Here is a 12642-nt window from a genome sequence, read left to right on the forward strand (position 1 = left end):
GAGTCTACCTGATTCACTTTTGTGCCTCCTCTCTTAGGTATGTACCTTCTCTCTTAGGTATGTACCTTCCTAGAAAAAGCACAAAGGAGACCTAGTGGCTCAATGGTTAAATGCTTGGCTGCTAACCAAAAGTTGGTGGTTAGAACTTTTTAGTAGTTCCATAGGAGAAAAGACCTGGAGATTTGCTCCAGTAAAGATTCCAGCCTGGGAAACCCAAGAGGGCAGTTCTACTCTGTTCTATAGCATCACTATGCATCAAAATCACCTCCATGGTACACAAGAACAACACAGAGAACATTGCTCCGCTGCCTTTGTAGAGGAAGGCCAGCTTCATGAGTTGCCTAATTCTGGGGAGGAGTTCGCAGGCCAGATGGGTTCTCAAACCACACTGTGTCCCCTCCAGTTTAGACTCCATCAGTAATGGGATGTGTGGCCCTTCTTCTGCTTTACTCTTGGTTTTATTTCTCAAACTTTTCAGAACTCAGCAAGGGATTTGGAAGTCATCAGTGGAGTTGATCTCTTCAGTGACTGGAGATCTCTGGTGGGAATAATTCCCACATATTTTACAACTATATTTCAACCAAGAATTAGAGAATCTCTATTTAGCAAAGGCAAGTCCAAAAAAGTGATTGAATATCACAGCAACTAAGATGTTTAGAGGAAGCCAGAGGAAGAGCTAATTTTTTATTGCATAGCTACAAAAAGCAGGTCCTATTCTAAGCATTTTATTTATATAATTTCATTTAATATTGAAAAACATGTGAAACCTGGTTGAAAATCTAAAACTATTTTGTCTTAGTAAGTCTTTTCTGGTTTTTGAGAAAAGGGTGGGAAGACAGTGCTTTGTCTTTAAATAGAGATTCCTAAAGAAATATGTTGTTGTTTACTGAGATACCATCTCACCCCAGCACTAATAGCAAAATACAACAAGATAGAAAAGAAAAAATGCTGGCAAGGATGTGGAGAGTTTGGGACTCTCATACACTGCTAGTGGGATTGCAAAATGATACAACCACTGTGGAAATCAAGATGGTGATTCCTTAAAAGTTGGAATTAGATATACCATTTGATCGGGCAGTCCCATTACTAGGTATATATCCTAAAGAAGTAATGGACAGGACAAGAAGGGATACATGCACACCCATGTTCACAGCAGCATATTCATGATAGCAAAGAGATGGAAACAACCTAAATGCCTATCAACAGAAGAATGGATAACCAAACTATGATACATATACACAGTGGAATACTATGCAATGCTAAACAATAATGTAGAATCTGTGAAACACTGCATAACATAGATGAACTTGGAGGACATTATGCTGAGTGAAGTAATTCAATCACAGACTATTCACTATTGTAAAAAATCAAGGAAAGATTTATACGTGGAAGGACATTTTCTTTGTTGGTTACCAGGGATGGGAGAGGAAGGGAGGCAATATTGCTAGATAGGTAGAGACAAGTAGTGATTTGGGTGAAGGGAAGAGCAATGTACCAAAAGTGAGTGATCAACATGGTGCATTGAGGAAGAGGAAGACAAAAAGAGGTACACAGGAGGCACAGACAACAAAGATGAACCCTTTTCAAGTACAGTACTATGTTGTCAGTGATAGCAAGCATTGATCTACAGGTGGATGGATGGGTGGCATGCTGAATGACCAAGTATGTCTAGGCAGGGGCTAGTGTTCCCATGACCATGTATAGGGTTAGAAGACAATGTTTTTACATGCATATTTCTATGTGCTATAAGAAATCCCAGGTATATAGTAGAGCTGACAAGGGGCAAGGTTGTGGTGGCTTCTTGGCCACAGCCAACAACCCAGAGGGAGTGAATAGTTGGATCTGTGGGCTCAGGACCATGGTTGCAGAAGACATCAAGCTCAGTTGGCATAACATACTACACAAAAAACATTGTTCTACATCCTTTGGTGACTGGGGTCTTAAAACCTTGCAAGTGGCCATCTAGATGCAACAATGGGTCTCTCCTTGTCCAGAGAAAAGAATTAAGAAAACCAAAGATGCATGGAAATAATAAGTCCAAGGGACTAGTAGATCATGCAATGTTGTTGTTGTTGTTATGTGCTGTCGAGTCAAACCCGACTCATAGCGACCCCTCCTTGGGTTTCCGAGGCAGTGTCACTACAGAAGTAGGATTGCCCAACCTTCCTTCCGAGGAGTGGCTGGTGGGTTTGAACCGCCAGTCGTCTGGTTAGCAGGCAAGTGTCTTAGCCACTATGCTACCAGAGCTCCCAGATCATGCAATACGCAGCCTATATGACCAAGAGACCAGAAGAACCAGATGGTGCCCAGCTTCTACTGTCAACCACTTGGAGGGAGATTGGTGCAGGAGATTCTGGATAAAGTAGGAGAACAATGTGGAACAAAATTCAAAGTCATCAAAAAAAGACCAGGTTTGGTGGTCTGCTAGAGCTTGGTAAGACCCCTGATACTATGGCCCCTAGTTACCTTTCAGGTCTGGAACTGAACTCACTCCTGTGGGTTCCAATCAAACAATAGACAGGCATATGAAGTAAACATTTATATCAGGTACATATACCCCTTGGAATGATCAATGATGAGAGAACAGAAAGTCAGTGTTTGCATAGGGTGATATCTCCAGGAGCAGGAAGGCATGGGAGGAAAGGACATAGGGAAGAGGTAACTACAGGGAGGAAGTGGGAAGAGAGCTGTCACATTGTAGGGAATTGCAGTTAATGTCATGAAACAAAACGTATGTATGAACTGCAGTATGGAAAACGAATTTGCAATGTAAACTTTCACCCAAATAACAATAAAAAAATATGTTTTTGTCAGCCACCATCAAATTAGCCCCTAATTCACAGGAACCCCACACACAATGGAATGAAACACTGCCTGGTCCTATACCATCCCCCTGATCACTTGTAGATTGGACCATTGTGATCCACAGGGTTTTCATTGGTTGATATTTGGAAGTAGATCACCAGACATTCCTTCCTAGTCTGTCTTTGTCTGAAACCTCTGTTGAAACAGCATCATGGTAACATGTACCACCCCTGACAGATGAGTGGTAGTTGCACCTGAGCTACAGTAACTGGGAACCAAACTCAGGTCTCCTGCATAAAAGGTACCAGTTCTACCACTGAGCCACCAATGTCCCTCCTAAAGAATATGATTATTCTGAATGAATCAACTCTAGGCAAAGGAGCAAAGGTGTTTCTAGTTTCTTCCTTAGGTGAATCCCCATGATTCTACAACAAATCCCAAACTGTGCAATGAATAGCTTAGGTTTAGGGATGGGAAAAAAATCTTATAGTACTGGTATTGTGCCCTTTCTAAAGAGGAGGAACAGATACAGAGAGGTTAAGTAACTTGCCCAAGATCACAGCACTCTTTAGTAGGTATGCTGGGATGAGAAATGCAGTCTCTTGAGACCTAGGCTGGTGTTCTTTCTACTAGGCAATTATTACAGCAGTTAACTACTTGTACCATCTGTTTTCTAAGGCTGTCTTCTGATGGATGAGAGAACAGTCAGAGAGGCGAGTTCCTCACTTAATAATTGTTTCTCAGTAGCTTAAGCCATTCTTACCCATTCCTAAGAATTAACATCTTCTCTCTTTTGTTTAGGTTATGAGGCAGAACACAGCTACCTGATGGCACCTACAACTTGTCTTTTTGACAAGACAGATAGTACTTCAGCAAAAGTATATTCTGAAACATCGATCACCCTGACAGGATATATGATAATAATTGGGATGCTCACCATGCACCCCATTATACTTTTAAGTCGTTCATTAAGATTTACATTTTATTCCTATTACCCTGTCTTTTTGGCAATTTGTTGAAATTCTCAAGTGGTGCAATGATTTCTTAGGTGCTTTGCCTGTGGTAACGTTTAATGATTAGTCAGTGTATGCAGTTGCTGACTTTGTTATTTTGAAATGATTTGGGAATCATGTGAGCTTAAGGCCCAGTTCAAATGTCACCTTCTTTGGGATGTATTAAGAAGCTGTTCTTGATACCCCCAAGAATCCTCATCTTTAGCCTCCATCTATCTTATATTTTCTTTTATCAGAACCCTCATCAAGCTACATGGAGACTATTTATTTGTGAGTTTTTCTCCTTTTAGATAGAAGGTGGTTTCATTTAAGGGGCAGATTTTGGAATCAGATAGACTTGGGTTCATGTCCTGGTTCTGTCACTTATCTGCAGTGTGATCATGGGCAAGTTACTTAAACTTTTAAAATCTCAGCTACCTTATCTGTAAAATAGGTATAATAATAATACCTCTCATTCAGAGAAGTTATGAAGATTAAAGGTGGACATATGTACTAAGTGCATAACATACAATTGCAAAAAGGAACATTCAGTAAATGTGAGCCAGCATTTATTTTTACTTAAATTATTATTATCCTAGTACAAAGCACAATGTCTGTCACATGGTGGTGTTGTAGTTGCCATTTAGTTGGCCCCCAGATCGTGATGATTCCATGCACAATGGAACAAAATGCTGCCCTGTCCTGTGCTGTCCCCTTGGTTGGTTGCAGATTGGACCACTGGCTGATTTTCTGAAGTAGATCTCTAGGTCTTTTTTCCTAGTTCATCTTAGTTTAGATGATCTGTTTAAGGCTGTTCAATATCAGAACAGCACGTGTGCCACCATGGACAGATGGGTGGTGGCCATGCGTGAGGTGTATTGGCTGGGAACCAAACCCATGTGTCCAGCATGGAAGGCAAGAATTCTACCGTTGAGTCACAAATGCTCCCTGTCACATGGCAGGTGCTATAAAGGAGTGAGTGTTGAGTAAATGAATGAACTCCAATATTACTTAAACTATTTTTTCCATATAATATATGATATAGGAGCTCTGGTAGCATAGTGCCTAAGGCACTTGACTGCTAACCAGAAGGCTGGCAGTTCAAACCCACCAGCCACTCCTCGGAAGGAAGGTTGGGCATTCCTACTTCCGTAGTGATACTACCTCGGAAACCCAAGGAGGGGTCGCTATGAGTCGGGGCCGACTCGATGGCAAATAACAACAACAACAACATATATGATATAAGTATGTTTACCTATCTCAATCTCTTTCCTCCCGGAGCTTCTAGTCCAGGAGTGGAGATGTTGATTTCATCCTTGATGAATAGAGAAGTAGGTTTGAGGTAAGTAATCGAGGTTTAATGAGTGTTTGGTCTAGCCTCCATTGCAATCTCTCCCCTAGCTGCAAATGTACCAGATGCTTGTCACAAATTCTGTTCAATCACCATCCACACATATTTACTAGTGAGCAGATGGGTAAAACTTGTGGTGTTCAGAATAAATGCTTCAAATCCTGTTCCTGAGCCTGTGGGTAGATTGATCCTTTTGAGAAATGACTGATCAGCTATGATAGTGCTTGATACACAGTGATACAACAAAAACAAAAACAAAAACAAAAAAACCTCACTGCTATTGAGTTGATTCCAACTCATAGTGACCGCCACTGGGTTTCTGAGGCTGTAACTCTTTATGGAAGTAGATTCCCATCTTCCTTCCATGGAGTGGAAATGGGCTTAAACCACTGACCTTCTGGTTAGCAGTCAAATGCCTTATCTACTACACCACCAGAGCTCCTTGATATGACTATATTGATTGTTAAAATACTGAAATTCTTCTATCCAAGGAGTAATAGTTCTGTTTGTAATATCCCTGAATGACCCCTCCCATTCCAGTCACCTTGTCTACCTCAGGTCTTCTCCACGGATGTCCTACACAAAAGTCAATCCCTGGTGATACAAAGAGCTCCTCAGGACCTACACCCATTCTGATTGTTTGTTGTGTGCTCGCCAATACCAAATATTTTGAATATCACCCCTCGATAGAGAGTAGCCTACCTGCTTCTTGGTCTCCTTCTTGCTGGTCCTCAGGTTTCTCCTTCTTTCCACAGCCTACTGATGTTCTACTTGGTCTTGTCAGTTCTTTGATTGGGGTCTATGAGCACTCTCCTCCACCATCCCCAACCCCCTCCAGTGCTCCTCTGTTCAGATTATCCTTGATACCCCTGCATACGGCACATCTGCCAATGGTTGAAGTTTCCTCCCTTGTTCAAAGCTTCTCTTAAACTCTATGTTAAGGGTAAACTTTTTATTTATGGGCCTCTGTCTTTCAGGGTAGGGTTCCAGGAGTCCTATATATACAGAAAATGTTCCCTATTTAATGATTTTGTCCTCATCCTATATTGACTTTGTCAAAATACCCTGTTGTTGTTGTTAGGTGTTGTTGAGTTGGCTCTGACTCAGTGACCCTATATACAACAGAATGAAACACTGCCTGGTTGGGTGCAGCCTCACAATTCTTACTATACGTGAGCCCATTGTTACAGCAATTGTGTCAATCCATCTTGTTGAGGGCCTTCCACTTTTTCTCTGACCCTCCACTTTACCAAGCATGATATTCTTCTCCAGGGAATGGTCCCTTCTGACAATATGACCAAAGTAGGTATGACAAAGTCTGTCCATTCTCGCTTCCACGGAGCATTCCAGGTACACTTCTTCCAGGTCAGATTTGTTCTTCTGACAGTCCATGGTGCTTTCAGTATTTTTCACCAACATCACAACTCAAAAGCATCAACTCTTCTTCATTCTTCCTTATAAATTGTTCAGCTTTTACAAGCATATGAAGCAATTGAAAACACCATGGTTTGGGTTGTTGTTGTTGTTGTTGTTATGTGCCGTCGAGTCGGCCCCGACTCATAGCGACCCCTCCTTGGGTTTCCGAGGCAGTATCACTACGGAAGTAGGATTGCCCAACCTTCCTTCCGAGGAGTGGCTGGTGGGTTTGAACCGCCAGCCGTCTGGTTAGCAGGCAAGTGTCTTAGCCACTATGCTACCAGAGCTCCCATGGTTTGGGTTAGGCACACGTTAGTCTTCAAGGAGACATCTTTGCTCTTCAGCACTTTAAAGAGGTCTTTTGTAGCAGATCTGCCCAGTGAAATATGTTGTCTAATATCTCAACTGCTGCTTCCATTGGTGTTGATTGTGGAACCAATTAATATGAAATCTTTGACAACTTCAATCTTTTCTCCATTTATTGTGATGCTGCTTATTGGTCCAGTTGTGAAGATTTTCATTTTCTCTGTTGACATGTAATCCATACTTCAGACAGTAATCTTTAATCTTCATCAGTAAGTGCTTCAGGTCATTGTCAATTTCAGAAAGCAATTGTGTCATGTTTATATCACTTGTTAATGGTTGTTAATGGGTCTTCCTCCACTGATGCTGTGTTATTTTTCATATAGTCCAGCTTCTCGGATTATTTGCTCAGTTTATAGATTGAATTAGTACAGCAAAACAATGTAACCCTGATGCACTCCCTTCCTGATTTTAAACCATGTAGTATTCTCTTGTTCTTTTCAAATGACAACCTCCTGGTCTATGTACAGTTTCCCCATGAACACAATTAGGTGTTCTGTTATTCTCTTTCTTCTCAATGTTATCCATAATTTGTTATGATTCACATAGTCAAATGCTTTTGCATAGTCAATAAGACACAAGTATACATCTTTCTGGTATTCTTTACTTTCAGCTAGGATCTATTTGACATCAGCAATTATATCCCTCATTCCACATCCTCTTCTGAATCCAGCTTACATTTCTGAAAGTTCCTTGTCAATATACTGCTGCAACTATTTTTGAATTATCTTCAGTAAGATTTTACTTGTGTTTAATATTAATGGTTTTGTTTGATAATTTTCACATTCTGTTGGATCACCTTTCTTTGGAATGGGTACAAATGTGGATCTCTTCCAGTCAGTTGGCCAGGTAGCTGTCTTCCAATTTTCTTGGCATAGATGAGTAAATGCCTCCAGTGCAGCATCTGTTTGTTGAAACATTTCAGGGTATTCTGTCAATTCCTGGAGCCTTGTTTTTTGCCAATTTGTTCGGTGAAGATTTGACTTTTTCCTACAATACCATTGGTTCTTGATCATATGCCACTTCTTGAAATAGATGAACATCAACCAATTCTTTTTGGTACAGTGACTCTGTATTTCTTCCATCTTCTTTTGATGTTTCCCACATCAGTCAATATTTTGTCCCTAGAATCTTTGAATATTGCAACCTGAGGCTTGAATTTTTTCTTCAGTTCTTTCAGCTTGAGAAATAATGAGTGTGTTCTTGCCTTTTTAGTTTCTAACTCCAGATCTTTGCACATTTCATTATAATAATTGACTTTTTCTTCTTGACCTGCTCTTTGAAATCTTCTGTTCAACTTTTTAATCTTGTCATTTCTTCAATTTGCTTTAGCTACTCTCCATTAAAGAACAAGTTTGAGAGTCTCCTCTGACATCCATTTTGGTCTTTTCTTCCTGTCTTTTTAATGACTTTTTGCTTCCTTCATGTATAATGTTCTTGATGTCATCCTACAATTCATTTGATTTTTGGTCTTTGGTATTCAATGTGTCAAATCTGTTCTTTGGATGGTCTTTAAATTCAGGTGGGATGTAATCAAGGTCATATTTTGGCTCTTGTGGAGTTGTTTTAATTGTCTTCAGCTTGAACTTGGACTTGTATATGAGCAGTTGATGGTCTGACTGTTCTACAGTCAGCTCCTGGTCTTGTTTTGGCTGAAGATACTGCGCTTCTCTGTCACCTCTTTCCACAGATATAGTCAGTCTGATTCCTGTGTATTCCATCTGGTGAAGTCCACATGTATAGCTGTTGAAATGTTATTTTGTTGAAAAAAAGTTATTTGCAATGAATAAGTTGTTGGTTTTGCAAAATTCTATCATACTATCTCTGGCATCATTTCCATCACCTAGGCCATATTTTCCAACTAGTGGTAATTCTTCTTTGTTTCCAACTTTTGTGTTCTCATCACCAGTAATAATCAATACATCTTGATTGCATGTTTGGTCAATTTCATATTGCAGAAGTTGGAAAAATCTGAAATTTTCTTGTCTTTGGCTTTGGTGGTTGGTATGTAAATTTGAACACTAATAGTATTAACTGGTCTTCATTGTAGAAGTATAGATATTATCCTATCACTGACAGCATATACTTCAGGTTAGATCTTGAAACATTTTTTGTGACAATGAATGCCATGCCATTCCTCTTCAACTTGTCATTCTTGGCATAGTAGATTATATGATTATCTGATTCAAAATGGCCAAAACCAATCCATTTCAGCTTACTAATGCCTAGGATATTGATCTTCATAGGTTCCATTTCATTTTGACAACTTCCAATTTTCCCCCATTCATACTTCACACATTCCATGTTCTGATTATTAATGGAGCTTGGCAGCTATTTCTTACCATTTTGAATCATGGCATATCAGCTTTACTCCATCCATGTCATGAAGGTCGATTCTACTTTGAGGAGGCAGCTCTTTCCCAGTCGTATTTTGAGCACCTTACCCCTGAGGGTCTCATCTTCCAGCACTATGTTGGACAATGTTTCAGGGCTATTCACAATATTTTTCTAGTAATGTATCAGGCATTGTTTCACTACTGTTCATAAGATTTTCACAGGCTAGTACTTCGAGAAGTGATGGCCCCTTCTTTCTTGAGTCTATTTAGAATACCCTAAGAGTCTTTAATTAGGTTTTTTTTTTGTTTTAATTACAAAATCACTGCTTCTATTGAAGTTATTTTTCAAATTTAACTGAATGAATGTCTTTTTTTTTTTCTTCCATATCTGGCACTCCTATCTTGTACCATGAAGACCACAACTTTACCCTCATATCTTAGTTTCTGAGGATTGCCCTGCCAAAATACCACAAAGTCGGTGGACTTAAAGAACAAAAATGTATTTTCGCACAGTCTGGAGGTTAGAAGTCCAAAGTCAGGGCATCAACAGGGTTATGCTATTTCTCTGTGGATTTTAGAGGAAGATCTTTCCTTGTCTTTTCCCATTTTTGCAGCTTGTATACAGGTTCTGTCTATCTTTGCTTCTGTGTCTATTCTCCTTTTTTATAAGACACCACTCAGAAGGGATTAGGATTAAGACCCACCCTAGTGTGATATGATCTCCTTTAATTTAACTGAAAAACTTTGTATTAAAAAAAAGTCACAACACAGGCTCAGGAGTTAGGAATACAACATTTCTTTTTCTTTCCTTTTTTTTTTTTTGGAGGGATACATTCAATCCATAACAGTTCATTTCCCTGAATTTCTGTTAGTCTTCTTCTCCTTCTGAGTTAAGGTGTTTACTGTCTATGTAAAAATGCTGTGTTCAGCAGTCTAGATTATCTGCACAAAATCCTTGCTAATTAGAACACAAATATTAGAATGAATGAAGTTATAACTAATGAAAAAGACTTTGCTCTATAAAGTCTCTTTCTCTCTAGGATTATATTCAGAACATGACAGGGCCTTTGAGTCTGAAAAACAAATATAATGAAGCTAAACCCTGCTCTGGGGAAGCCAGACCACTTTTATACTACTGACACCTCTATATTTAAATACCTTTTGTTTTTCCATTAGCAATTAGTAAAGTGCCAGTCTGTCTCAGATGTGCTAAGGAGAACCAAGAGATGTTTTTGTCTACACTTGAGCCAAAGTGTTAAGGGAACAGTGGCACATTTAGGGTGGAGGTTGGGGAAAGAGTGGAGATGGAAAGTAATTAATATTTACTGAGCAACCATCATTTACTCTTTTAGACATGATCTCATTTTATCCTCACAGTAACCCTGAAAAGTATATTCTAAATAAAGGATCAGATTTATCTAGGCTAGGTAACTTACTCACATCCTAGAGTTAGTAAGCAGCGAGCTTGTATTTCAATCTAAATCTCCATACAACCCCATGCTGCCTCCCATTACAAAAAGCATCATGGTGGTAATAGCAGCAGACATCAAAGCTGGAGGATTCAATGGGAAAGTAATACTCTAAGTCAGAGCTAGGCCCATTCAGTCTCTGTTTCTTTTGCTTTCCCTCTTTGTCTCCTTTCTGCCTTTCATTCTTCAGTCAAATAGTCTTTACTGAAAATGCCCTTGTGATCTCCTAGATTTATTCTTATTCTAGATTCTAGATATCCTGCCTGACAAGATAAACATAGTCCCTGACTTTGTAGAGTTAAATTCTAGGGCAGATTATAGAGATAAAAAAAGTAATATCAAGTATGATATAATTATTAAAGTTATTCTGGGAGCATATAAGTAGGTAGTGGAGGATGACATTTGTTGAGTGAGTAGGGATCAGCAAAGGCTTAATGACATAAGAATATATGGGTTGAAATGTGAAAGATAAGGAGAAATTAACTCAGCCAAGGGTTGGGATCATGGCTATTTTAGGCAGCGGACAAAGAATGTGATGCATTCAAGAAACTATAGAAAGATTGGCTTATTCTTTCAAAGAGAAAGTTGGAGAATCTGAGTTTGTTTCATTAAGGGGTGTAGCCTGTTATAATAGGGAGAAGTCATGCATGAGTTCCAAGTGCTCAGGAAAGGATGCTATGTGGCAAAAGAGGAGCCTCAACTACTTGGATAGAGAACAGGGCAGCCTTGCAGGCTGATTTGATTACAAGCAGTTGCAAGACTCTGAGACAGAAGAAAGCAGGGATAATGACATGAGTGTGTGAAGAACTGAGAAGGGGCTTTTAAGGTTAAATCATTCAATAAGGAAAATCTCCAACTGCAGTGGCAGCTCTGACTTTGCTAGTTTTGAAATTGCATTTGGAATGAGGAGACAACATAATTGTGAAAATCCACTCTGCACTGGCAAAGAATATACTGAGTGGCAGCTGGAATTGTGATCAAATTCAATCTCCCAATTCTACAATTATAAACTGTTTTCCAAAAGTGTAGGTAGGTAAGCTGATTAAAGTACACGCTCTAAAATAGCCAACTGCTTTCTCCAAATGCTTAAGGTCTAAGCAGGTCTTTCATCATGGAACACTTTCTATATTAAATATTAATCAGAATAATTTCATTTTGCAGATTCAATACTTAAAACATCAATTTAGTGATGGATCACAGAATTTAAAGCTGGAAGGAATGTTAAATACTTCTCAACCTCCATTCCTTTCATTTATAGATGAAGGAGTGGGGATTCAGAGAAGAGTGTCTAGGGTCACAAAGCTGGACATGGGAGTTAAACTGGATATTGCATTTTATCAGATAAACAATAAGACACTTAGGTAGATAGCTTCAGCTCTAACTGACCTGCCCACTGACGGATATAGAATTTTTCTTATATTTTGTGCTTTGAGAGTTTTCATGGTAATATTTATTTTTCTGGCTTCTAATTCTAATGAAGTCTCCACACTGAAGTGATTGTTGCTGTTAACAATATAGAGTACATCCCATTAAAATGGTGGAATGGAAGGCTTGTAAACATGACAAGTAGAATTAATTATAGAAAATGTAATATACCAGAATTTCCTTTGTGCTATAATAAAATGCTTACATAGTTATATAAAAGAAATCCAACTCCATAAACTTCAAAACTTTCCTCTTTTCTATCCAACCATGCAAACTAAGAACCTACCTTGTGCTCAGTTCTAACCAGGGTTTAAAATGTGGTGGTGGGAATGGGGTATAAAGAAATACCTGTGGTAGTTATGTTTGTATGTCAACTTGGTTGGGCCTGGTTGAGTGGCTGGGCAGCTGGTGGTAGTTATTCCCCATGGAAATTAACTCCACAAGGATGTGGTCTGCTTCCTGTATATAAAGAAAAGCTTTGAGAA

This window comes from Orycteropus afer, unplaced genomic scaffold, assembly GCF_000298275.1.
Source record: "Orycteropus afer afer isolate SDZICR_OR568_19922 unplaced genomic scaffold, OryAfe1.0 scaffold00103, whole genome shotgun sequence".
In the NCBI taxonomy this organism is placed as follows: Eukaryota; Metazoa; Chordata; class Mammalia; order Tubulidentata; family Orycteropodidae; genus Orycteropus; species Orycteropus afer.